The following is a 27,946-nucleotide window of genomic DNA, read 5'->3' as shown; positions in this document are numbered from 1 at the left end:
ATCACAATCAAACTAGTACTTTAAGCTATCAACAATCTAACTTAGTGTAGGATTACAGCTCCTGCTGGTCCCGGCACACTAACGGATCTGACTAACGGATCTGGGTGCTCCCACGTATGTGAACGCAACGCCAGACACCAGAAGAATGAACAGCCGGCAGTATATATACACTTAGGTGTCCCCCAGCACCTCCCTGATTGCTGACCAATGGGGAGTGGAGCTATGGTCAGCTGACCTGCCTGGTCAGCTGACTCTCCCCTAAGAGTCATAAATTTAGTCTGAGTGCGCGCGCGCGCGTCACTCTGAAACTTGAGGGACTATGCGTCCCAGCCAGCCCAGCCCCGCTCTGCGGAGTCTCCGCAGCGGGGAGCCGTGTACCAACCGCCGCGTCCAACGCGGCGGTTTCCTCACGCTCCACACTCTGATGCACGGAGGCAGCCGCCTCATGATGCGAGGAGGCGGCTGCCTCTCCGTGCGGATGCCCGCTGTGCGCTGAAGGAGCCGCCCGCCGCTGACTCATGGCGGCGGCTCCTTTGCGCTTTCTCACAGTACCCCCCCCCCGAGGAGTGGACTCCGGACAGCTCCTTCCAGGTTTCTCTGGATGTACCGTATGAAACTCTCTCACTAACTTGTCCGCATGCATACGGTTCCCCGGAACCCATTGCCTCTCTTCAATGCCGTAACCCTTCCAATGTACAAGATACTGCACCGAGTTCTGTACAGTACGTGAATCTATGATTTTCTCCACCTCATACTCGGGTTGGGCATCGACTAAGACAGGAGGAGGAGGGGTGGGACCCACCAGGACTGCGGGTTTGAGCAGTGATACGTGGAAAGACCTTACTCCACGCATGCTGGTGGGAAGATCAACGGTGTATGTGACATTGTTGATCTTCCTAGTAACTGGGAATGGACCCACGAACCTGGGACCAAGTTTGTCAGAGGGTTGTTTTAGGGTCAGGTGACGGGTTGATACCCAAACCAAATCTCCTGGTTTGAATTTCCACTCCAGCGAGCGTCTCTTGTCAGCCTGACTTTTCTGACTCTGGAATGCTCTCACAAGGTTGTCTTTTACGGTCTTCCACATGTCCCTAAATGTCCTCTGCCAGGCCTCCAAGGCTGGAAACGGACTGGACGCAACCGGCAACGGGGAAAATTTAGGTAACTTCCCGGTCACTATCTGGAACGGACAGAACCCCGAGGAAGAACTCTTTAAGTTGTTGTGCGCAAATTCTGCGTAAGGTAAGAATTTAACCCAATCATTCTGTGCTTCAGCCACGTAACATCTTAAGAATTGCTCTAAAGATTGGTTGACCCTCTCAGTTTGGCCATTAGTCTGTGGGTGGTAACCCGATGAAAATGACAGTCCCATGCCCATTTGGTGGCAGAATGCCCTCCAAAATTTTGAAACAAACTGGACTCCCCGATCGGAAACTATGTCCTCCGGGATGCCATGCAACCGGAAAATATGAGTGATGAACAGGTCGGCCAATTCCTGGGCCGAGGGGAGTCCTTTCAAGGGCACGAAATGGGCCATTTTACTAAAGCGGTCGACTACCACCCAGATGACCGACATGCCCTCTGACCTCGGAAGCTCCCCCACAAAATCCATGGACAAGTGGGTCCATGGTTCACTCGGGGTGGGCAAAGGCTGTAGGGTACCAACAGATGCCAGCCGGGAGGGCTTGCTTTTTGCGCACACCGCACATTCCCTGACAAACTCCTTGCAATCAGCTGCCAGAGAGGGCCACCACGCACACCTTGCCACGAGATCTTGCGTCCTAGACGCCCCAGGATGTCCCGCATTCTTGTGTGAGTGAACGAACTCCAAAATCTGGAGCCGAAAGGGCAGCGGGATAAACAAAACCCCCTCAGGTTTTCCTTCTGGGACATCCTGCTGGAAAGGACCCAAAGTTTCCTTCCAGTTCTCCCAGGTCTCAGTAGCGGCTAGCACCAACTTCCGTGGAACAATGGTCTCAGGAACAGAGGGCTGTGCTGTTTCTGGTTCAAAACACCTAGAGAGTGCATCCGCCTTGGTATTCTTACTACCAGGAGTGTATGTAATCAAGAATGTGAACCTCGAAAAGAATAACGACCATCGAGCCTGTCGGGGGCTTAATCTTTTAGCCCCCTCAATGTACTCGAGATTCTTGTGGTCGGTATAAACCATGATCGTATGCTCCGCACCTTCCAGCCAATGACGCCACTCTTCAAAGGCTAACTTGATGGCAAGGAGCTCCCTGTTGCCTATATCATAGTTTCTCTCTGCCGGAGAGAACCTCCGGGAGAAATAGGCACACGGGTGTAATTTCCCCTGAAGACCTGAACGTTGAGACAGCACAGCCCCCACTCCAACTTCTGAGGCGTCTACCTCAACTATAAATGGGAAAGAAGTGTTCACATGCCTCAATATAGGTGCCGAACAGAACAATCTTTTTAGAGTGGTGAATGCCTGTACGGCCTCGGGAGACCAGTGAGTGGTGTCTGCCCCCTTCTTTGTAAGACTGGTGAGGGGTGCAACTACAGTAGAGTACCCCTTAATAAACCTTCTATAGTAGTTTGCAAACCCCAAGAAGCGTTGTAAGGACTTTAACCCTACCGGCTGTGGCCACTCCAAGACCGCGGAGACCTTAGCAGGGTCCATAGACAGGCCCGAGGTAGAGATTATGTATCCCAGGAAAGCTACCGACGTGACCTCGAAAATGCATTTTTCCAACTTAGCATATAATAAATTCTGCCTCAGCTTGTCCAATACCCATCTGACATGAGCTCTGTGATCAGAAAGATTGTTAGAAAATATAAGAATGTCGTCGAGGTAAACCAAAACGAACTTCCCCAGCACCTCTCTAAAGACCTCATTAATAAGTTCCTGAAAAACGGCCGGGGCATTACATAACCCAAAGGGCATCACCAGGTACTCGTAATGCCCGTCCGGAGTATTGAAGGCCGTTTTCCATTCGTCACCTTTTCTGATCCGCACAAGATTGTATGCCCCCCGTAAATCCAGTTTCGAGAATATCCTAGCCTCCGTGACCTGTGTGAAAAGGTCATCTATTAAGGGCAAAGGGTAGCGATTCTTCACTGTGATTTTATTAAGCCCCCGGTAGTCGATGCATGGCCGTAAGCCCCCATCCTTTTTCTTAACAAAAAAGAACCCTGCCCCGGCGGGTGACCGAGATGGCCGAATGAAGCCCTTGGTTAGGTTCTCACGAATATATTCTCCCATGGCCACTTTCTCGGGTCCCGACAAATTATACAGATGACCCCGAGGGGGTACACAACCTGAACGGAGATCGATGGGACAGTCGAATGGCCGATGAGGGGGCAGTTTGTCAGCTGCCTTGGGACAAAATACGTCGGCATATTCAGAGTACTGATCTGGCACACCTCCCACCTGAACCTTGGTTTGCCCTAATGTCAATTTCCCCAAACACTGTTGGAAACAATGTGGTGACCAGGTGGTTAACTGCCCCGTGGCCCAGTCTATTTGCGGCGAATGGGTTTGCAACCACGGCATGCCTAGGATAATGGTGGAGGTGGACATGTGTAATACAAAAAAACGTAACAGTTCCCCATGCAGAACCCCTATGGTGACTTTCACCTCCGGAGTCTGTGACAGTGGGCGCTCCCGTTGCAGCGGGGAATCATCCACCGCCGTGACCTGAATGGGGGGACTCACGGGACTGAGGGGAATACCCAACTCCTGAGCAAATGCAAGACTCATAAAATTAGCCGCTGAGCCGGAATCAAGAAATGCTTCAGTGGCTACTGACTTATTCTCCCATGTAATCATACAGGGGAGAAGCAGTTTTTTCTCTTTAAGGGGTGAAAATTGTGTGCCTAGGGTGTCACCCCCCACTACTCCTAGGCAGACCCGTTTCCCGACCTGTTAGGACAGTTTCGCACCCTATGACCTGCCTCCGCACAGTATAGACACAGTTGTTCCGTCATTCTCCTCCTCCGCTCCACCTGGGTCAGTTTAGATCGACCAATTTGCATTGGCTCTGGTGGAGGCAAGGCCGGAGAGGTTGAGATAGGCGGAGTTGTAGTTACTGGGGATGTAACAGCCGGTACTGTGTATGAAGTCACCCTGACACGGTGACTACTCCTAGCCTGCCTCTGATGGCGTAGCCTGCGATCTACTCGAATGGCCGATGATATGGCCTCGTCAACTGTCTTGGGCTCGGGCACAGTCAACATTAGGTCGGAAACCTCCTCCGACAACCCAGACAGAAAATAGTCCATGAGGGCAAAATTATCAAATCTTGAGGTGACTGACCACCTACGGAACTCTGCCGCATAATCCTCGACCGACCCTCTGCCTTGCCGTAAGAGTTTGAGCTTTCGCTCTGAGGATGCCGCAAGGTCAGGGTCGTCGTAGATTATGGCCATGGCCTTAAAGAATTCCTCCACTGAGGTCAAGGCAGTATCGGTAGCGGGCAGGTTGTATGCCCACGACTGGGAGTCCCCAGTCAACAAGGTTTTAATAAAAATAACCCGTTGGGTCTCAGTCCCCGAGGATCGGGGCCTTAACTCAAAATATGACAACACTCTACTCCTGAAATTCCGGAAGTCAGACTTGTGGCCGGAAAACTTATCAGGGACAGGCATACGTATGTCATCACTGGGAGGGGATCGCACTGAATCAACTGATGTCTGGAGGGTTCTCACAGAGCCTGATAAGGCATCAATTAAGGCTTTGTGCTGGCCTAGTGCTTGATGAATGCTATCCACCGAAGTGGCAAGCACCGTCAGAGGATCAGTGCGTTCCATAGTATTTTTGGTCTGGCGTTCTGTAACGCTCGGTGAAGCACAGAGAGGTCTGATTGCCGGTGAACTGCAGTATCACGGGAAATACAGACGTATATCAGATTATATGTGATCTGCAGTATCACCGATAATCCAATATACTAACTAACCTCTGGTCACCTGTGTAGAGTGTTGTGATTGGTGCAACAGTAATACAGAGGACAAGCCTCAGTGCAGCAAGGAGAACTGCACAGATTCCTTCCACAGGTCTGAGCTCTCCGAGACGGGAGGAGTCAGACTGACAGTAGGAAGGAAAGTCCGAAAATGACACTCAGGCGCAAGTGTCACTAACGGGACTAGGAACCGCCTCCAATCGTGAGGTCGGTTCTCGAGGTCGGGCAAGCCAAGTCGTAAACACACGGACAGATAGGTACAGATACAGTAGGCAAGGCGGAGTCAAGGTACAGGCAGGGTTCGGCAACAGGTATCAGAAATATCAGGGTACAAAATCAGGAGGCAGAGGCGGAGTCAAGGTACAGGCAGGGTTCGGCAACAGGTATCAGAAATATCAGGGTACAAAATCAGGAGGCAGAGGCGGAGTCAAGGTACAGGCAGGGTTCGGCAACAGGTATCAGAAATAACGAGGTACAAGGTCAGAGTTCAGAGGGATAGTCGAGGCAGGCAAAGGTCATAACATATAATCACAATCAAACTAGTACTTTAAGCTATCAACAATCTAACTTAGTGTAGGATTACAGCTCCTGCTGGTCCCGGCACACTAACGGATCTGACTAACGGATCTGGGTGCTCCCACGTATGTGAACGCAACGCCAGACACCAGAAGAATGAACAGCCGGCAGTATATATACACTTAGGTGTCCCCCAGCACCTCCCTGATTGCTGACCAATGGGGAGTGGAGCTATGGTCAGCTGACCTGCCTGGTCAGCTGACTCTCCCCTAAGAGTCATAAATTTAGTCTGAGTGCGCGCACGCGCGTCACTCTGAAACTTGAGGGACTATGCGTCCCAGCCAGCCCAGCCCCGCTCTGCGGAGTCTCCGCAGCGGGGAGCCGTGTACCAACCGCCGCGTCCAACGCGGCGGTTTCCTCACGCTCCACACTCTGATGCACGGAGGCAGCCGCCTCATGATGCGAGGAGGCGGCTGCCTCTCCGTGCGGATGCCCGCTGTGCGCTGAAGGAGCCGCCCGCCGCTGACTCATGGCGGCGGCTCCTTTGCGCTTTCTCACATGCGGAAGTTCGGTTCGCCCCATAATGCACATGGAGGGTCAACTTTGACCCTCTACATCACAGTCAGCAGGCCCAGTGTAGCCAATTAGGCTACACTAGCCCCTGGAGCCCCACCCCCCTTATATAAGGCAGGCAGCGGCGGCCATTACGGTCACTCGTGTGCCTGCATTAGTGAGAGTAGGGCGAGCTGCTGCAGACTGTCTCTCATAGGGAAAGATTAGTTAGGCTTAGCTTGTTCCTGGCTGCATACCTGTTCTGTGAACCCACCACTGCATACCTGTACTGTGAACCCACCACTGCATACCTGTTCAGTGAACCCAACACTGCATACCTGTTCTGTGAACCCACCACTGCATACCTGTACTGTGAACCCACCACTGCATACCTGTTCAGTGAACCCACCACTGCATACCTGTTCAGTGAACCCACCACTGCATACCTGTTCAGTGAACCTGCCACTGCATACCTGTTCTGTGAACCCACCACTGCATACCTGTTCTGTGAACCCACCACTGCATACCTGTTCTGTGAACCCACCACTGCATACCTGTTGTGTTCAGTGAACCTGCCACTGCATACCTGTTCTGTTCAGTGGACCCGCCACTGTATACCTGTTCAGTGAACCCGCCACTGCATACCTGTTGTGTTCAGCGAACCTGCCACTGCATACCTGTTCTGTGAACCCGCCACTGCATACCTGTTCTGTTCAGTGGACCCGCCACTGTATACCTGTTCTGTTCAGTGAACACGCCACTGTATACCTGTTCAGTGAACCCGCCACTGCATACCTGTTCTGTTCAGTGAACCTGCCACTGCATACCTGTTCTGTGAACCCGCCACTGTATACCTGTACTGTTCAGTGAACCCGCCACTGCATACCTGTTCTGTTCAGTGGAACCGCTACTGTATACCTGTTCTGTTCAGTGAACCCGCCACTGTATACCTGTACTGTTCAGTGAACCCTCCACTGCATACCTGTTCTGTTCAGTGGAGCCGCTACTGTATACCGGTTCTGTTCAGTGAACCCGCCACTGCATACCTGTTGTGTTCAGTGAACCCGCCACTGTATACCTGTACTGTTCAGTGAACCCGCCACTGCATACCTGTACTGTTCAGTGAACCCGCCACTGCATACCTGTTCAGTGAACCCGCCACTGCATACCTGTTCTGTTCAGTGAACCTGCCACTGCATACCTGTTCTGTGAACCCGCCACTGTATACCTGTACTGTTCAGTGAACCCGCCACTGCATACCTGTTCTGTTCAGTGAACCTGCCACTGCATACCTGTTCTGTGAACCCGCCACTGTATACCTGTACTGTTCAGTGAACCCGCCACTGCATACCTGTTGTGTTCAGTGAACCGGCCACTGTATACCTGTACTGTTCAGTGAACCCGCCACTGCATACCTGTACTGTTCAGTGGACCCGCCACTGCATACGTGCATACCCGATATGGACAAAACAGGTAGAGGAAGAGGTAGTGCCAGAGCCAGAGGAAGGCCACCCGGCAGGTCTGCGCGAGGTCATGTAAATGTAATTTCGTGTGGACCTGGCCCACAGTACAGTGCTCGGAAGAAGGCACGTCCCATCACCTCCCAAGATTGTCAGGACGTGGTTGAGTATTTAGCGACACAGAACACCTCATCTTGCTCAGCCACCAGCGCTACTACTAGCACCACTTCCGCTGCATTTGACACTTCGCAAGAATTATTTAGTGTTGAAATCACTGATGCACAGCCATTGTTGTTACAGCCAGATGAATTTTCACCAGCTCATATGTCTGAGTTACGCGGCAACACTATGGATGTAACGTGTAAGGAGGATGAAGGACCTACTGATGGTGCATGTTTGGATTTGTCTGAGGCAAGCGAAGCTGGGCAGGATGATTACGATGATGACGATGATAGGGATCCTCTGTATGTTCCCAATAGAGGAGATGAAGAGGGGGACAGTTCAGAGGGGGAGTCAGAGAGTAGTAGGAGGAGAGAAGTTGCTGAAAGAAGCTGGGGCAGCTCTTCGTCAGAAACAGCTGGTGGCAGTGTCCGGCACCATGTATCGCCACCTATGTACAGCCAGCCAACTTGCCCTTCAGCATCAGCTGCTGAGGTCCCCATAGTGCCCACATCCCAGGGTGGCTCAGCGGTGTGGAAATTTTTTAATGTGTGTGCCTCAGATCGGAGCAAAGCCATCTGTTCGCTCTGCCAACAAAAATTGAGCCGTGGAAAGGCCAACACTCACGTAGGGACAAGTGCCTTACGAAGGCACCTGGAGAAAAGGCACAAACAGCAATGGGATGGCCACCTGAGCAAAAGCAGCAGCAGCACACAAAAGAAAAGTCACCCTCCTTCTCCTCTTCCTCCTTCAGGTGCATCATCTGCTTCTGCCGCTTTCTCCCTTCCACCTTCACAGGCACCCTCCTCCACTCCGCCTCTGCCCTTGAGCGGTTCCTGCTCCTCTGCCCACAGCAGCAGTCAGGTGTCCGTGAAGGAAATGTTTGAGCGGAAGAAGCCAATTTCGGCCAGTCACCCCCTTGCCCGGCGTCTGACAGCTGGCGTGGCGGAACTGTTAGCTCGCCAGCTGTTACCATACCGGCTGGTGGACTCTGAGGCTTTCCGTAAATTTGTGGCCATCGGAACACCGCAGTGGAAGATGCCAGGCCGCACTTATTTTTCGAGAAAGGCCATACCCCAACTGCACCGTGAAGTTGAGAGGCAAGTGGTGTCATCTCTTGCGAAGAGCGTTGGGTCAAGGGTACACCTGACCACGGATGCCTGGTCTGCCAAGCACGGGCAGGGCCGCTACATTACGTACACAGCCCATTGGGTCAACCTGGTGGTGAACGATGGCAAGCAGGGCGCAGCGGACCAAATTGTGACACCTCCACGGCTTGCAGGCAGGCCTCCTGCCACCTCCTCTCCTCCTGCTACATGCTCTTCGCTGTCCTCCTCCTCCTTGGCTGAGTGGCAGTTCTCCTCTCCAGCTACACAGCCCCAGCTCCGCAGGGCTATGCTGCATGCCAGGTACGACGGTGTCACGCCATCTTAGACATGTCTTGTCTCAAAGCGGAGAGTCACACTGGAGCAGCTCTCCTGGCTGCTCTTAAGAAACAGGTGGATGAGTGGCTGACCTTGCACCACCTGGAGATAGGCAACGTGGTGTGCGACAACGGCAGCAATCTGCTTGCCGCTTTGCATATGGGGAAGCTGACACACATACCCTGCATGGCACATGTCATGAATCTAGTTGTTCAAAGATTTGTGGCAAAGTACCCTGGCTTAGCGGATGTCCTGAAGCAGGCCAGGAAGGTCTGTGGGCATTTGAGGCGGTCTTACACAGCCATGGCACGCTTTGCGGAAATTCAGCGGAAAAACAACATGCCGGTGAGACGCCTCATTTGCGATAGCCCGACTCGCTGGAATTCGAACCTGCTCATGTTCTCCCGCCTGCTAGAACAGAAGAAAGCCGTCACCCACTACCTCTACAACTACAGTAGAATGAAACAGTCTGGGAAGATGGGGATGTTCTGGCCCGACAACTGGACACTGATGAAAAATGTATGCAGGCTCATGCGGCCGTTTGAGGAGGTGACCAACCTGGTGAGCCGCAGTGAGGGCACCATCAGCAACTTAATTCCCTACGCTTACTTCTTGGAGCGTGCTGTGCGTAGAGTGGCGGATGAAGCTGCGAATGAGCATGACCAGGAACCGTTACGGCAGGAACAGGCATGGGACCAATTTTCATCAGACCCAGCTGTTTCCTCAACACCTGCGGCAGCACAGAGGGGGGAGGAGGAGGAAGAAGAAAAGTCGTGTGCAGAAGATGAGTCAGACTCAGAGGATGATGAGCAAGGTGTTTCTTTGGGGGAGGAGGAGGGGACGGCGGCAGGAGAACACCCGCAGCAGGCGTTGCCGGGGGCTTGTGCTGCTCAACCTTCCCGTGGTATTGTTCGCGGCTGGGGGGAGGAGGTTGACTTACGTGACGTCACTGAGGAAGAGAAAGAGGAGATGGAGGGTACTGGATCCGACTTTGTGCAGATGTCGTCTTTTATGCTGTCCTGCCTGTTGAGGGACCCCAGTATAAAAAACCTCAAGGGGAATGAGCTGTACTGGGTGGCCACACTACTAGACCCTCGGTACAGGCACAAAGTGGCGGACCTGTTACCAACTCACCTGAAGGTGGAAAGGATGCAGCACATGCAGAACCAGCTGTCAACTATGCTTTACAATGCCTTTAAGGGTGATGTGACAGCACAACGCCAGCAAGGTACCACTGCCACTAATCCTCCTCCCGTGTCCACGCAGTCAAAGACAGGACGCTCCAGCGATCTCATGGTGATGTCGGACATGCGGACGTTCTTTAGTCCAACGCCTCGCCGTAGCCCTTCCGGATCCACCCTCCACCAACGCCTGGAACGGCAGGTAGCCGACTACCTGGCCTTAAGTGTGGATGTAGACACTGCTGTGAACAGCGATGAGGAACCCTTGAACTACTGGGTGCGCAGGCTTGACCTGTGGCCAGAGCTGTCCCAATTTGCCATCCAACTTCTCTCCTGCCCTGCCGCAAGCGTCCTGTCAGAAAGGACCTTCAGCGCAGCTGGAGGCATTGTCACAGAGAAGAGAAGTCGCCTAAGTCACAAAAGTGTTAAGTACCTCACCTTTATCAAAATGAATGAGGCATGGATCCCGGAGGGCTGCTGCTCGCCCCAAGACTAAGTCAGTCCCCGTACACACAGCATCTCTGCCTGCACGCCGTGTGACTGGCTGCCTGGCCTGCCCCAAGAAGACTAAGTCGCTCCCAGTCCCTCCACACAGCATGTCTGCCTGCAGGCCGCTTGACTACCTTCTCCGCCACCACCAACAGGGTCCGGGACTCCAGGCGGTTTGCTGAATTTTTTAGGCCGCTGCTAGCAGCGGCCGCTGTAATGATTTTTCTGGTGCGTGTACATGACTGCCTAATTTTTCTGGCTGCACTGCGGGCAGCTGCAACAACAAAAGAAAAGGCATGTACATGCGCCCATTCCCCTTCGTGATCATTACCTTGCCGTGGTGAAAGGGGCTTGCGTATCACAATGAAGCAATGACCGGCGCCTAGATGAGTGTCTCGGGGGGCACACAAAAGATAATAAGGTCGTTGCTTCATTGTGGTCAGACCAAATTTGATCAGCTGGACAGTCACTGTTCTGTCATTCAGCTACATCAGCCAGGCGACCATATGGGCTGTAAAGCCACCAAAACCTGCACTCTCGCCATGGTGCGCACCAGTCCAGCACGGCCGTCACTAAACAGCTGTTTGCGGTGCGTTACACGGTGAGTTTGGTGTGTCAGTGTGAAGCAGTACCTTAATTACACTACCTGATTGATGTATACACATGCAAGATGTTTTAAAGCACTTTAGGCCTGTCATTTAGCATTCAATGTGATTTCTGCCCTTAAAATGCTGCTTTGCGCCAAATCCAGATTTTTCCCGGGGACTTTTGGCGTGTATCCCACTCCGCCATGCCCCCCTCCAGGTGTTAGACCCCTTGAAACATCTTTTCCATCACTTTTGTGGCCAGCATAATTTTTTTTTTTCAAAGTTCGCATCCCCATTGAAGTCTATTGCGGTTCGCGAACTTTAACGCGAACCGAACCTTCCGCGGAAGTTCGCGAACCCGGTTCACGAACCTAAAATCGGAGGTTCGGCCCAACTCTATCCACCGCTGGTGAAGGGGTTTTATTCCCCCTTTTTTCTACTACAGAGAGTGACTTCACAAGCCTGAGGGGGTCGGTCTGATCTCCCCACCTGCTTTTACAGTGGTTACTTTGGAGGTAACCCAGACTTGTAAGCATAGATACTCTTGCGAGTCACATATTTTACTTCATGGTGTATTAATATACTACTCTATATTGGGCTCTTAGTTGTCTTTTTCTTTTCCTATGTTTTCAGAAACTGCACTGGTTGGTCTCTGGGCACTATCCAGATGCCAGAGCTACAAGATGCAGTGCACCTCTGTAGAAAGCCGCATGCACCGGTGAGCACAACTACACAGAGTAGGGTTAATAAAGTAATTTCCTGACATGCATGGCAGCAACGGCAATGGATGGGGGTTAATCTCATTCTGTGTTTGTTCCACTCTTCCCTGTTTTTCTTCCCCTTTAAGCCTCATTTAAAGCAGGTAGAGGTGGATTGGGCTGAATATAAAATACTAATAATATACCTGTGTATGGTTTTTTTGACTTTTTATTTTCAGTTCAGGTTCTTTTTAAATCATTAACTAAGGTTAGTGATTTAAAGAGAACCTGAACTGAAAATAAAAAGTCAAAATAACCATACACAGGTCATACTTACCTCCTGTGTAGTCTACTCCTCAATCTCTTTCTCCTCTCCTGCGTCCCATTTGTCCACTGTGATCAATGCAATTCTCCGTCCTCCATTTTAAAAATGGCCATTACCCCATAACAGCTTCATGGTCAGCACACTGTTAAACTGTAATATCACCTACTTGAGCCATAGGGAAACATGGACATTACCTTGCACATTCAGTTGTAACTGACAGCTGCTGATATAAAGAAAAGTGTGTACTTTTACTTGCGCTAGTCTACTGCAACCCTGGCCCTTTAAAGTGGTTAATGTTGCTCCCGGTGATAGCTTCTAGTACTGGGTGCTGCCAGAGATCTATGTAAAAAAGTAAGGGGAGAGGGAGCGCTCCAATGGTGCATTAAACCTTTTATTGTTAAAACACGCAAAGTATATTTGCACTTACAAACTGTTCACATTTTCAATCGCTTTTGGAGGCCGTCCAACGAGCTCTCTCGCAGTTCCCCAGCTTTGCCAGAGCTGACAGGAGTGGTGGTAATCGGGGAGACACGGTTTGCGGGCGGTACCTCCTCCTAGCGTGCCGTTTGATGTCACAACATGTTTCGGCGCTTAGCCACGCCTTCTTCATATTTAAATTGCCTGCACAGGCACAGTACGAGGTAGCGCAGTATGAAGTTTTCTCTTACTGTGCCTGTGCAGGACGCTCCTGGCGACGGGAGCATGAACGAGGACGCAAGGTCAGGGCTGTTTGCAAGTCAGCGAAACTGAGTCGCAGCAGGGGACCGAAGCAAGTGAGTACCAGTGCAGGCACAGGGCGGCTGCAGGGGGCTGGCCTAAGGCATAGTTAAAGGGAAGGTTCAGGGAGGGTGGGTTAAAAATCAAAATCAAATTCCACTTACCTGGGGCTTCCTCCAGCCCGTGGCAGGCAGGAGGTGCCCTCGCCGCCGCTCCGCAGGCTCCCGGTGGTCTCCGGTGGCGCGCCCGACCTGGCCAGGCCGGCTGCCAGGTCGGGCTCTTCTGCGCTCCAAGGCCCGGAACTTCTGCGTCCCACGCCGGCGCTCTGACGTCATCGGACGTCCTCCGTGCTCTACTGCGCATGCGCATGCGCAGTAGAGCCCGGAGGACGTCCGATGACGTCAGAGCGCCGGCGTGGGACGCAGAAGTTCCGGGCCTTGGAGCGCAGAAGAGCCCGACCTAGCAGCCGGCCTGGCCAGGTCGGGCGCGCCACCGGAGACCACCGGGAGCCTGCGGAGCGGCGGCGAGGGCACCTCCTGCCTGCCACGGGCTGGAGGAAGCCCCAGGTAAGTGGAATTTGATTTTTATTTTTAACCCACCCTCCCTGAACCTTCCCTTTAAGTGAAACTTTTTTTTTTAAGTCATTACAGTTTTCATTTAAAGGGGTTATTTCGCGAAAAAAGTAGGCAGTTAAAAAATTTGACAGATGACAGGTTTTGGGCCAGTCCATCTTTTTAAGGGGGATTCTCAGGGCTTTCTTTGTTTTCAACAGCATTTCCAGAACAATAGTTTAACTGCCAAAATAGCAAGATACCAGCCGGCCTCCCTAATCACTTGCACACTATTATGTCAGTTAGATTTTGCAACTGTTGTTCAGGAAATGCTGTTGAAAACAAAGAAAGCCCTGAGAATCCCCCTTAAAAAGCTGGACTGGCCCAAAACCTGTCATCTGTCACATTTTTTTACTTTTTTCGCGAAAGAACCCCTGTCATTAACGCCTATAGGTGTGTTATTGACTAGTTATGGTACTAAATGTGTATATAAAGGTATACAACAATACTTTACATATTTAATTTCGGTCTTGAAGTGATGTATTATAAAAGTAACCTTTGACTTCTGTAAAGCTTAATACTTTCAAATTTCCAGTTAGGCAAAATTGCACTTAGGTGATTCACTGTCATCATCACTCACAAAGTCAGAGCTCCTAACTACTGCCTATCCCTTTAAGAAAAAAAAAGAAAAGGGAAATAGAAGCGATGTTTTATTGGTTCAGTGCCATATTACGTCGCAGGGCTGGGCTGCGTGCAACGTGCGTTGTTGGAAAGGGGGAGTACTGTATGTAGAAGTGAGCGGAGTGGTGTGCACTGTGCAGCAGTGGGCACACTGGGCAGTGTCTGGATGGTGAGTGCTTGCAGCATGCTCGGCTTACATAGCGCCATTCCCGATGTAACCGCACAGAGTGCTGAGGATTCCGCTGACCATTGCTGTGCTAGAGACTCGCCTGTGTCTGTGGGGCGCGGTGTGTTCAGGAGGGAAGTTATTTCAAAGGATCCTGTTTATCACACAACCCACCTAGAGCTGTCCGGGGTGGTGGTGAGTTCATTGCTGTCTAATCATATTATACTGTATCTGGTTGTTCTTGCATCGTGCACGTGTTCTGATAGACATATTCTGCCTGCAGTGATCTGCATTTAACATCTGCAGCAGGCCAGATATTATGGACGCTGGGTTCTATTGATGTGATGGACAAGCAGTACCATAAACCCTATGTCTGCAGCTTTTACAGCCATTTACACAGTAGAATGTGTGAAGTCACTGCTTGCTGACACTGAGACACCCGAATATTGCAAATTCCTTTAGAAGGACATGGCATAAACAGTGTAAGGTATTCTGAAGCACTGTAGAAAATGTCTGTACTATTACTATGCTCAGTTATATTTGTGTACTCTGCCAACATGCATATACTGTACTAAATTTAATAAGCAAAGATCATATGTGTATTTCTTGTTGTAAACTACTGCATTTTAGCTGCAGAGAGTCAAGTTCATGACTCCTAATAGTGTGTGTTCTGCTGCTAACACATGCTTTCTTTAATGCTTCCAGGCCTGGTCTGCAGCAGTGACTTCTGATGGATGCACGCGTGGCAGAATGAGACAGCCTAACCTTGCTGAATCCCGCCCTAACTGATCTCATTGGTTAACTGTCTGGATTTTAAAGTGTATGGATCTTGCGATAGGTTCGCGAGGGAGCAAGTCATTGCACCACCTTTTCCCTTTGCAGTAAGGATGGCTGAAGCATAGCGGGGATTTTTTTTAACCCATTGCTTTACAGTTAAACTGTACTCTGTATAACTGCTACATTTGCAGTTAGCGTTTGGGCTGTTTAAGATGACAAACCGCATCATGGTAGCACTAAATAGGAAAAAAGTTAATGTAACTTAAGTTAATAGTAGTGCATCTGATTTCTATTAGTATTGCCTTTCATTAATAAATAACCACATGTTATGCAGCACTTTACCATAAATTGTGGGTGCTAGTGATAATTCTGCATACATTAGAAGTACTGAAGAAGAGGTCCCTCCCCATTCAAGTTAATAGCCCTGAACAATACTGATAACCGATCGATATAGGAAGATAAAAAATTACCCTTTGATAAACAATTTAAATACATTGCATCATTTATTTTGCTTCTATCAGAAGATAGAAAAGGCACCAAAATACTTCTGTTTTTGGTCACGTCACGAGCAGCTGAAAGTGGTAAATTCACCACCTGTCAGCTGCCATATTCACTGGCCAGGCTTTTGCTAGTTTTTGGCAAGGACAGTGAACGGGCGGCCGCACCATTCAAGCTGCATACACACGCCCAACGACTGCACAACATGTACATGCACGCACGCACGACCTGATGACCTCCACGACCTTTGTCCACATGTCTAGGACAACAGACGGACAAACAACTAAGTCATTTACATAATGCGCACGACAGACTAAGCATTTAAAACTAGTACAAGTCATTCAAACGACTTGTACACATGGACCAACTGCACAATATCAGACGATCGTAGGCCAACATAGATCTGACAGTTGCATCGTTCAAAACTCCTGTTATCAGTCGCTCATCAAGTCGTTCGCACGCGTACACATGCCTGATTGTCATCCAACAGTTTAAAACAGACTAAAGTGAGACGACAATCAGGCAGTTTTGTTGAGCGTGTGTAAGGGCCTTAAGTTGCATCTGAGCACAGCTGTTGCCATCCTCAGACGTGACATGACCTTTTTTTTGCCTGCCGGGTATCGCCACCAACTGTCAGTGTTTCCAAGCGCTGCCTTGCAGCCAAGTGGCTTTTTTTTTTTTCTTCCCAGCATCTGGGAGGCTGAACTGCCTGACGTGCACAGTTCAGCCCCCAGCGGGAAAAAGACCTTACCACTGTGGACATGGTATTTACTCTTCAATAACCCTACTAATGCTAAAATCAGTTCTTATTTTTCAGAACCACTCCATAGTTTTTAGTGTTGCATCCTAGTGGAACCTGGTACCTGTTTGGGGACAGGATCTGAGGCTCATTATTGTCATTAAATTGTTGTTACACTTCAGCATGCAACTTGCTATTTCCGAAACTGCCTTTCATTCTTCACTGCTCAGCCTGCTTCTAATCAGCCCTGATAAAATCCCCTACTGAGCATTCAGTCTGACTTTGCTCAGGAATCATTATAGCTGAGTCTGTCTTCTGTCTTTTCAAGGCCAAGCCTGCTCCCTTATGGCTCTGCTATAATGACTCAGCTATAATGATTCCTCAGCAAAGCCAGAATGCTCAGTCTGGGATTTCATTAGGGCTGATAACAAGCAGGCTGAGCAGTGAAGAATGAAACCGAGCGGGGTAGGTGTTTTCTATAATGTCCCCACTGATATATATATGGTAAAATACATGAGGTTGCTTCGTCTCAAGTTTGTCTTTTTCTGTCTCCCCATAATGTAGCCATGTTGATCCATTGTGGATTCCACTGACAGTGAGAAAGTCTCCCTAAAGGGACAAAAGACAGGAGTAACATTACAAGAGGCTCCACCCCTTTTGAAATCAAAATTATTTCCTGTATTTGGGAAATTGGCCTTCTTATTTGGCTTTACACATTGCAAGGGTTAATGGCAAATAATATTTTAACTTGAATACCATATATACCCCCCCCCCCCTAGTGTGTCCCAGTATGGGAAGGTAGTGCCCAGGATAGCTAGTATAGTGGCCAGTATAGCTAGTATAGCCCCCCCCCCGGCCGCTGCTATTACCTTAGCTCCGCGGCTTCCTATTCCCCTGTCCTGCTCTTAATTCACAGCAGCTCGCCCCACGGCGGCTTCTACGTGATGACGGAGGAAGTCGCAGAGAGTAGCTTCCTGGTTACTATGGGAACCTCTCTCTGCACTTCCTCCTTCATCACGCAGCAGCCACCGTGGGGCGAGCTGCTGTTAATTAAGAGCAGGACAGGGGAATAGGAAGCCGCGGAGCTAAGGTAATAGCAGCGGCTGTGGGGGGAGCGAGTGGGAGAGGGCGGGGGGGACGACCCTCAGGCACATCACTCGCAAGCAAGCCGACCCCCCCCCCCCCCCCCCAACTTTTGACCCACTTTTTGTGGGTCCAAAATTCGGCTTGCTTGCGAGTGTATATACAGTATATTGTTTTTGTGTGCTTAGAAAAGACATTTGACCATTTGTCTTAAAGAAACTACAGTTTGCTTCCAGTCAGTGGATCAGTCCACGTGTTGAAAATGGGTAGCAAAGGTTTCTGCCCTGTGCTGCTAACTACTACTACTACTACTACTACTGCTGTAAGGTGGGAGTTTGTGGACGGCTCTATGGCAGCAGTATCTCAAATGAACAGTAAGGCTATCTGCACACTGCACATCCGATTTGCGATTCTGATTTGCAATTCCGATTTTCACTGAATGCTGTCAACAGAAAAATGCAGAAAAAAAACGCAGCATGCAGTAACGATTAAAAATCAGAATCGCATGCAGTGTGCAGATGGCCTAAAGCAGATTTTTTTTTTTTTCTCCCAAAAACATTGCTAGGAAAAAATAAAGTAAAACTGGTGCTAAAGAAGAGGAGCAGTTGCTAAAAAAAAAAAGATCAGTCCTAATCTTTAGGTTCTCCTGTTTAGCTTGCACTGGTTTAAAGAGAATCTGTACTCTAACATTTTTACAGCAAAAAGCATACCATTCTATTCATTATGTTCTCCTGGGCCCCTCTGTGCTGTTTCTACCACTCTGTGCTGCAAACCTGGCTTGTAATTAACAGTTTTAGGCAGTGTTTATAAACAAACTAACCAGCTTCTGATAGGCTCACATAATATACTTATTATTATTATTATTATTATATATATATATATATATATATATATATATATATATATATATATATATATATATATATATATATATATATATATATATATATATATATATATATATATATATTTTTTTTTTTTTTTTTTATCCCCCGCAGCATTACATTGCTAGTGCTTAGAAAAGTGCTGCTAGTGGGGCCTTAATCTGTTTGCTTGTTCTTGGTCTGTAGCTAAAAGTATTAAGTCTTGCACACACTATCAATTATGATTGTCTAATCACTGACCAATTTTACCACCTCCCATGTAGTATGAGGATTTACCTACACAATCTGGTCATAGTAGGGGGGAGGAGAAATCACATGTTAATTTTAAGTTTATTGCTAACAATATGTTTCATATGTTAAAATAAGCAATGCCTTTCCTGAAAAATATGCTGTTTAGGATGGCAGCTTGAGTTGTTTCAATACCTGTATGTCATTCATCATTAATGGTGCCTTCCCAAATGTGCTAGCTACCCATGTGCACTTGCGCACTTATTTTTTAATTGTATTTATAAAGTGCCCACATATTACGCAGCGCTGGACATTAATTTAGGTTACAGACAATATTTAGGGGTGACAAACAGCAATATGACAATACAGGAATACAAGAAAACCAGATCACACAGCACAGTATGAGTACAAGGTAATGCTTAGTCAGTCACTGGATGGAGCATGGAGATTAGGCAAGTTAGGTTCAGTCAGATGCATAACATGGGTGCACAGTAATGGAGGTGCATGATCATGTAGGAGACAAAAGGAGGAGGACCCTGCCCAAAGGCTTACAATCTAGAAGGAGAGGTAAGGACATAAACGGTAGGGGTCCAGAGTTCAGCTGTGGGTTTAGAGCACTTGTGAGGGGTAGTAGGCCAGAGTGAAAAAGTGAGTTTTGAGGGCTTTCTTGAAGATGTTGAAGGAGGGGGATTCCCTAATGGGTGGAGGTAGGGAGTTCCATAGTGTTGGAGCAGCTCTTGAGAAGTCCTGGAGGCGTGCATGGGACTGGGTGATGCGGGGGGCGGTTAGGCGAAGTTCATTGGAAGAGCGGAGTGAGCGGCTAGGTGTGTACCTCTGAGTAAGATCGGAAATGTAGGTTGGACAGGTTTTGTGGACAGATTTGTAGGTCAGACACAGTATCTTGAATCTGATTCTGGACTGGATAGGAAGCCAGTGGAGGGATTCTAGGTGGGGATCTGCTGTGGTGGAGCGATGGGAGCAGTGGATAAATCTGGCTGCCGCATTCATGATGGACTGCAGTGGGGCTGTTCGGGTCATAGGGAGACCAGACAGCAGGGCATTGCAGTAGTCAAGGCGGGAAATTATGAGGACATGGATGAGGAGTTTGGTGGTGGCAGAGGTCAGGAAAGGGCGAATCTAACAGATGTTACGAAGGTGGAAGTTGCAGGGCTTTGTGAGGTTTTGGATGTGTGAAGTGAAGGAGAGTGCGGAGTCCAGGGTGACACCCAGACAGTGTGCTTGAGAGGTAGGGCGAATGGTAGTGTGGTTAACAGTGACATGCACATCTGGGAGGTTCGTGGATGGCCGGGGTGAGAAGATCATAAATTCCGTTTTGTCTAGATTTAGTTTCAGGAATCTAGCGGACATCCAGGAGGAGATGGCTGATAGGCAGGAGGAGACTTTGTCCATGGTAGTGGTGGATATGTCAGGGGTGTGGATGTAGATCTGGGTGTCATCTGCATACAGATGATAGTTAAAACCCATGGATGAGATAACCTTGCCAATGTATAGGGTGAACAGTAGAGGGCCAAGGACCAAACCTTGGGGGACTCCCACCGAGAGGGGGTGGACGAGGACTCATTGATTAAAGGCGGTCGTGAAGGAGCGGTTGGAGAGGAAGGATGAAAGCCAGGACAGGGTGAGATTGTGAATGCCCAAGGACTGGAGGAGTAGGGGATGATCTACTGTGTCAAAAGCTTCTGAAAGGTCAAGGAGGAGAAGGGAGTATTTACCTTCAGCTTTAGCTAAGGCAAGGTCGTTGACCACTTTGGTGAGAGCAGTTTCGGTTGAGTGGGCGGGCCGAAATCCAGATTGCAGTGGGTCTAGCAGTGAGTTGGCATTGAGGTACTGGGTCAGGCGTTTGTAAACCAGACGCTCAAGGAGTTTTGAGGCAATGGGGAGGAGGGAGATAGGACGGTAGTTGGAGGGTAGCGAGGGGTCGAGGGAGGGTTTCTTGAGCAGGGGTAGTACAGTGGCCTGCTTGAAGTCTGAGGGGAAGGTGCCTGTGGCTAGGGAGAGGTTGTACAGGGTAGTGAGGACTGGGGCCAATTCCGTGAAGTGAGGCTGGAGTAAATCAGAAGGGATGGGGTCAAGGGGGGGGGGGGGGGGGGAGTAGTGGTATGGGAAGTCTGCAGTGGGTGATTGACTTCCTCGGTGGTAGTAGGAGTGAAGGATGTGAGGGGAGGATAGGGTGGAGGAGGATATCGCACACAATATCACACACAGATGCTAGCTTTTCAACTGAACACTGATAACAAGCTGGGTTGCTTTTCTCCACTTTAGACTGAAGAATGCATTGTTTGTGATTTCCAAAACAATTTTACATTTTGATTTAGTGAGACTACAGGGCAGTCTGGCAGTGTTTCTGAAACAGGTGTTTTTTTTTTTTTTTTTTCCCTTAAAGGAGTCATCAGGGAAAATGTAATAAAATAAGTGCTACTTACCGGGGGCTGGAGGAAGCCCCCAGTAAGTAGCACTTATTTTATTATATTTTCCATGTTGAACTTGCATTTGTGGCTATAGTGATGTAGTACTGGCTGGATAGTGTAATGGTTAAGGGCTCTGCCTCTGAAACAGGAGACCTGGGTTCAAATCTGGCTGTTCAGTAAGCCAGCACCTATTTTAGGAGTCATTGGACAAGTCTCCCTAACACTGCTACTGCCTATAGAGCGCGTCCTAGTGGCTGCAGCTCTGGCGCTTTGAGTCCGCCAGGAGAAAAGTGCGATATAAATGTTCTGTGTTTGTTAGTGATGAGCTCTGTTCAGAAAGTGCCTTTTTAAAGGTGATGCTAAACCCATGCAATTATTTTCACCTCAGTCTTGTTGTTAATGCAGTGTTGCCGGATGGCCCCAAGATCATGGCATTCAGTATTAGCTTTTGCCCTTTGATTATTGTGTACAGAGATTTTTCTAGATTCCCTGAATCTTAATTATATTTTGTTCTAAACATGTCAAAATCTCAACTCTTTGCAACTTTACGTTGAGAAAAATTATTCTGAGATTGTTGCACAATTTGTCCATGCTCTGTTTCATAGAGTGGTGTGTCGCTCTGTCGTTACGGGTGATAGACTTGCCTTCTCCAGAATGCTCTTTTTCTATACCTATGTGGCTAACCTGTTCAGAGATGCTCCACAAGTTGTGTTTTTATTGCATTGCATAACTTTTATAGTCAAGATACAGAACCCTTATATCACACTTTTTGTCCTGTTGGACTCAGTGCCTCAGGGCCGCAGCCACTTAAAGGGACTCCGAGCAGTGCAGAAACTATGGAAAGATGCATATCATTTTAAAGCTCTCTTTCTCCTCTTTCCAATGATATATAAACCACCACCCTACGTCTTTTAGTTTTCGCTATTTTCGCGATCGAAATTGCCGCGGCCGCGATTTCGATCGCGAAAATAGAGAAAACTAAAAGGTGTAGGGCAACGATTTAGGTGTCGTCAGAAAGAGGAGAAAGAGAGCTTTAAAATGATATCCATCAAGCCATAGTTATATTGTATTACACAGGCCGACACTTTCCCCAGTGTCAGCAGCTCCATTCTGCTGAATACAGCTGCTGACTTTGACAAAAAGTCGCCCTGTGTAATACAATATAACTATGGAAAGATGGATATCATTTTAAAGCTCTCTTTCTCCTCTTTCTGACGACACCTAAATCGTTTCCCTACGCCTTTTAGTTTTCTCTATTTTCGCGATCGAAATCGCGGCCGCTGCAAATTCAATCGCGAAAATAGCGAAAACTAAAAGGCGTAGGGTGGCGGTTTATATATCATTGGAAAGAGGAGAAAGAGAGCTTTAAAATGATGTGCATCTTTCCATAGTTTCTGCACTGCTCGGAGTCCCTTTAAGTGCTTTACATGCTCCACAGGTGACCAGGTTGATAAGGGAACCTTGCCTTGATTTCTTATTGTTTTATTTACTGGCTTGAGCTGGGTTTGAACCCTGGTAAAAGGCTCAAATCCTACATCAAAGGCAACAGCCTTACCAGTACACTACACAGCTGACATGCATAAGCTATAAACCCTACTACTTTCACCTGGATGTAGAGGCACAGTGACAGCTTAAAGTGTACCAGAGCTGTGTTAAATAAAGATTTATACATAACTGGGGCTTCCTTCTAGCCCCATCCGCTCGGATCGATCCCACGCTACCATCTTTCGCTGCTTGCAGCTTCGGTACTGGGTCCCACCACTGCCATCAGTCAGAGCCGGTCTATGCAGGAGAAGTGCCCTCTTTGTGTATTTCTCCAGAAGCTTCTGTGGAGATACGTAGAGGGCACACTTCTCTTACATCAGACTGTCTCGGTCTGACAGAAGTGTGGGGACCTGATACCAGAGCTGCGGGAAGACTGAGGATGGCGGCGTGTGAGCGATTCGAGCGGATGGGACTGGAGGAAGCCCCAGGTATGTATAAATCTTTTTATTTAACAGAGCTCCGGTTTCCTTTAATGTTAGAATATTCACACTGCCCTGTATCTCCTGTCCATGGGGAGATCATTGGAGAAAGTCAGGGACCCTGCATACTTGTCCTAGATGCATATAAGATTGTTAGGTGAAATTTTGGATGGATCCCATGAGGCTATATAAAGGGTTGCTGAAGGGTCGATTGTTTTTTTGTTTTTGTTTTTTTTTTTAATTTATTAATTCTGTGAATAGTTTCCTAAACAAACTTTCGGTAAAGGTAGCCATACACTTATAGATGGCCACCAGATTGACCACTTGATAGATCCCTATCTAATCGAGTTCAATCAGAAAGAATCTGTTAGCTGCCCACACACTGAACACAGATTTTTATCCATATTCCGTATGAAATTGATAGAAAATCCATGGAGCCGCTGGCTGCCCAGATCTACTCTATTTGTGCTCAGTGTTAGCAGTATAGCTCTCACCCTTCCCACTTGTGTGACTCTTCTTGTGTTCGGTGGCTTTTCTCCAGGCCACTGGGCTTCTTGTCTCTGTCATATGATAAAAGCTGGCGTTCAAAAACTAGAGGTTTAGCGGCATGCATGCTGGACCTGTAGTGTTTGAACTCTACCTTTTGTCACATGACACAGGAAGGAGGAGTCCCGTGGCCTGGAGAAAAGCCACCGAGCACGGGAGTCAAATTGAATGCCACTAGTGATGCACTCGCGATCCACCGCCAATCAAGTATTGACAGGTAAGATCTTCAAGTGGTTGGCCACTTTAAGAACTTTAGGTTCTAAATACAACACAGTGTAATTTTAATGATTAAGAACAAAGCAAAACCAAGACTGTTGCCTTGTGTGTGGGATTTCAAAAGCAGATTTGCTAATTCACTGATCTTTCAGCAGTTCTCGCCCTGGTTTTGTATGATTGCAATCCCTCACCATCTACTAGCAGGCAATTATTACTAAACCCAGGGTAGGTTTGCAGAATCATTTTTATTTGCCAGTCGCCTGCAGCTCAAGTGACCTTATTAATTCAGGACCTATGGGTTTGTATTATTATTTATTTATTTTTATTTCTGAAAGCATTAGTCTGCACTGTATGATGGTGGTAAAAGCTGAACAGACCTCCAGTATATCAGATCCATTCTGATTCTCTCTGCACACAATATCAATCCAAGGAGGATGTACTCCATCACAAAAGGTATCCCTGAGGTTGAGTATTTTTTTTGATACTGGGATGATTACTGTGGCTTATATGCAGTGGTGGTTTATATGCAGTGGTGATGGGTAAGTAGGTAGGACAAGTATCAGCCAGTTTTTGTTCCCCTGTAATGCTAATGATTGTATTTAATACTATTCTATATTTGGGGAATCTATTTCTGTTATCCATATTGTAGAATGGGCACTGCTACTTCATCATGTGTGCACATGTAATATAGTCTCAGTATTTGTTTCTTTTTCCTTTGTTGCAGAATTTAGAAGACCGTATGCATGAGACGGTTGTACTGGGAAGCTTGGCTTACTCATGTCTGGCTGAGGTAGTAGTTTGTATAGTTAGGGGGCAGTGGTGTTTGCCCATGGAGATAACTAGACAAACTACTGCCTTGCCAGATGTGGGCAGTATCTTCATGCTTCTATGGCTCCACTGACTGGATGTTGCTGGCAAATGACCAAGATTCTCTGGAAATCGGCAGGATAGTGATCAGTTCCTACACCACACTGCATGCAGATACTTGATCTTTGCTTGATATATTGAACTATTGAGCCATTCAGACTCCCAGTGATGACAACTCACGTGTGACACACTCACTTCCATTTCTTTCTGCCTTCCATCCATGAAACCCAACATTTCCTAGCATATGATTAGCTGTTTGATGAAATGACGTGAAATGTTTCTGCTCTTTATTGCATTTGTTCTTTAGCAAACCACTTTTGTGTTGAGTATTGGACTGGTATTAACTTTAGGCTAAGCATGGTAGCAAAAGTGTGCATGTTGCTATTCTGTGAATATTGAAATAACTCACATGGTTCTAGGCAGATAAAGGGTGAAGTAACCAGCTGATATTCAGATTCCAGTCATACACAGATGATGGAGTGAAAAGAAAATCTAATGATATGCAGAATAAAGTGACACTGAAGTGAAGAAATGTTTTTTTTGTAATTTGTATATGTAGTATTTATATTTTAATAGAACATTAGTAGTACGACCAACTTGGTCATAGATTTTGCTGCTCATGGAGGCAGAGCTATGAGCTGTAGCTCTGCCCCATGCGCGTCCATCCGCGGCGGATCTCTGCCTCCTCCCTGCCTCTCTCAGTGAAGGAAGACTGAGAGGGGCGGGGAGAGGCGGCTATCAGCTCTGATAGACACGCTGAGAGGCAGGGCTGTGGCCGTTAGCCCTGCCTCAAGCAGGAAGTCCTCCCCGCACAGCACGGAGGGGATTTGGGGGGTAAAGGACCCCCGTTCTGCCGCGGGATATTGGCGTTTTAGCAGGGGCAAACGTGCCCCTGCTGAATATAAGGGAAAAAGCGAGTTTTATTCTTGCTTCAGACTCTCTCTTTTTAAGCAGTTTATTAATTGGAAGTGAATTATGTGCAGCACGGTTTGCATCTCAGCCACTGTACTAGCTGCATCAAGTTTGTTTTGCTAAAGTGCTCATTTCACTGTTAAAATGTAACCCCTTAACTTGAAAATAACAGTTTTCAGGAACGTTCTTTCAGCATTGCTACTACACATAGAATGCTCAAGTTTGTTGGTTTAGGTGTGTGTGTACATCACTTATTAGCTTTGTGAACATCAACATTAAAATTGTTTCTAATTAAATTACAGTACATTAAGTCCAAATAAATCTGTAAAGTTAGGAAATGAAGTGTGTTGTAGAACAGTGTTTCTCAACATTTTATTAGTGTGTACCCCTTTTAAAACCCTGTACTCATCGAGTACCCCCTAGCATAGTAAACATTATCACAAGTACCCCTTGACAAATATATATTTAATCGTAGTACATGATAATTGGTTGTAAACCGTGTGCAAGCATTTATTATTGCTTTTAATTAGCTAAAATACTAATTTGATGATGTTTAAATAAGAATTATAATTTTCTAAATCTCTAAATTTGTTATTCTTGGTTAAGTATATCAAGCCCGAGTACCCCCTGGACCCATCAGAAGTACCCCCTGGGGTACGCGTACCACATGTTGAGAACCTAGGTTGTAGAAAACTAAACACCCCATTAAATTAGTATTTTTTTAGATCATTGTAGAGCAGTAAATACATTTTTCATTTACTTGCTGCCTCCTAGTGGATGCAATTGATAACTAGGAGATTGTTCAGTTTGAGAAAGATTTAAAAGTTGGGCTTTTTACCAGGGCTGTGGAGTCGGGCAATTTTGGGTGCCTGGAGTCGGAGTTGGGAAAAAATGCACCGACTCCGACTCCTAATGAATTTGTAACTGTAATTAAAATAGAAAATATGATAAAATGTTCTATTTCTCAGATAATAGTCATTAAAAATAATGTATATATACAGTAATAACTGTGCTTAGTTCACAAAAATGAAATAAACCAATCAAAATTAGTTACTTGTGCTCCATCAATAAAGCAGTCCCCGTATTTTTAAGGTCAGATATACACATCTGATTGTGACTGTATATATGATGTGTACACAGGAATCTCTTATATATACTAAATAACATCTATGCTGTAAGAATAAAGCCTGATGTGTAGCTGTGTCACTAATAGAGATGGTCAACGAGATGGAAATAATTCTGCACTGATGCTGATTTATGCAAATGTATGCACTCCCTTTGCTGATGAAATCAAATAATGTGATATGTTATTAACATTTGGCTTGGTGACTACAAATTAAAGGGTAACTGAGACGGATGAAAAGTAAAGTTTTATACATACCTGGGGCCAGGTATGGGCCTCCAGCCCCCTTCAGGCTAATCAGTCCCTCTCTGTCGTCCACCACCCGGATCTTCTGCTATGAGTCCTGGTAATTCAGCCAGTCAGCGCTGTCCGGCCGCATGCCGCTCCCACAGCCAGGAACATTCTGCACCTGCGCAATAGTGCTGCACAGGTGTAGTATGCTCCTGGCGGCGGAGTGTGTGCATGCGCACTACGCCTGACTGGCTCAAGTACCTGGACTCATAGCAGAAGATCCAGGTGGTGGAGCAGGACAACGAGGGACTGATTATCCTGAAGGGGGCTGGAGGAAGCCCCAGGTATGTATAAAACTTTAATTTCATCTGTCTCAGGTTTACTTTGTTACACAGTAGTACTATACTCTACATATGCACTCCCCGCAGAGCTGCAGGGAATCCACTGAGAATGCTGTGCACATTGAACACAGAGGTGTTGTCTGTTTACAATCTCCTCATTCCCATGCAGAGTACCTGCACATCATTCTTACATGTACCCACACTTACATTGCATAGGGCCTGATAGATGTTCTTTGTTCCGGTTTGTACCTTTTACAAGTACTCTTACCAAGGACTAGTTTTAGTCTAAAGGGAATAAATATGGCAGTCTACATATCCTTCTCACTTCAGTTGTCTTGTAAAATTCCTAAGCGTTGGCAGTTAAGAGACGAATTTCATGTTACATACTTTTAATCAACAAAATTGTAATATGCAAATTAGAGGAGTCGGTGGAATCCTAAACTGAGGAGTCGGTGGATTTTTGGACTGACTCCACAGCCCTGCTTTTTACAGTGCATTGTCTTGGCTTTTTTGTTTTGTGCAGTGTGGAAATGTATTGTAGTATTTTTTTTTTTCTTTCAATGTTCTTTTATTTTTAGGTACCATCTTGTCATAGATAACACTTCTTACAATTATTATTCCTGAAAACAGTTTTTTTTGGTATTTCTGAATAAATGTTATACATTATTTTTTATTGTGTG

At 47.5% G+C, this 27,946-nt stretch overlaps 1 long non-coding RNA gene across 1 annotated transcript; it reads left to right on the top strand.

Moving 5' to 3' along the window:
* The first annotated feature begins 14,353 nt into the window (after window positions 1-14,353).
* Window positions 14,354-25,191, top strand: LOC137544494 (uncharacterized). Its single transcript, XR_011025885.1, has 3 exons — window positions 14,354-14,623; window positions 15,134-15,309; window positions 24,517-25,191. It is a non-coding gene; the product is annotated as an uncharacterized lncRNA (long non-coding RNA).
* Window positions 25,192-27,946: the final 2,755 nt, after the last annotated feature.

The sequence above is a fragment of the Hyperolius riggenbachi genome, chromosome 2 (genome assembly GCF_040937935.1).
Source record: "Hyperolius riggenbachi isolate aHypRig1 chromosome 2, aHypRig1.pri, whole genome shotgun sequence".
NCBI classification, from domain to species: Eukaryota; Metazoa; Chordata; class Amphibia; order Anura; family Hyperoliidae; genus Hyperolius; species Hyperolius riggenbachi.
Note: the sequence above shows the minus strand (reverse complement) of the source record. Positions and strands in the feature narration are given on the sequence as shown.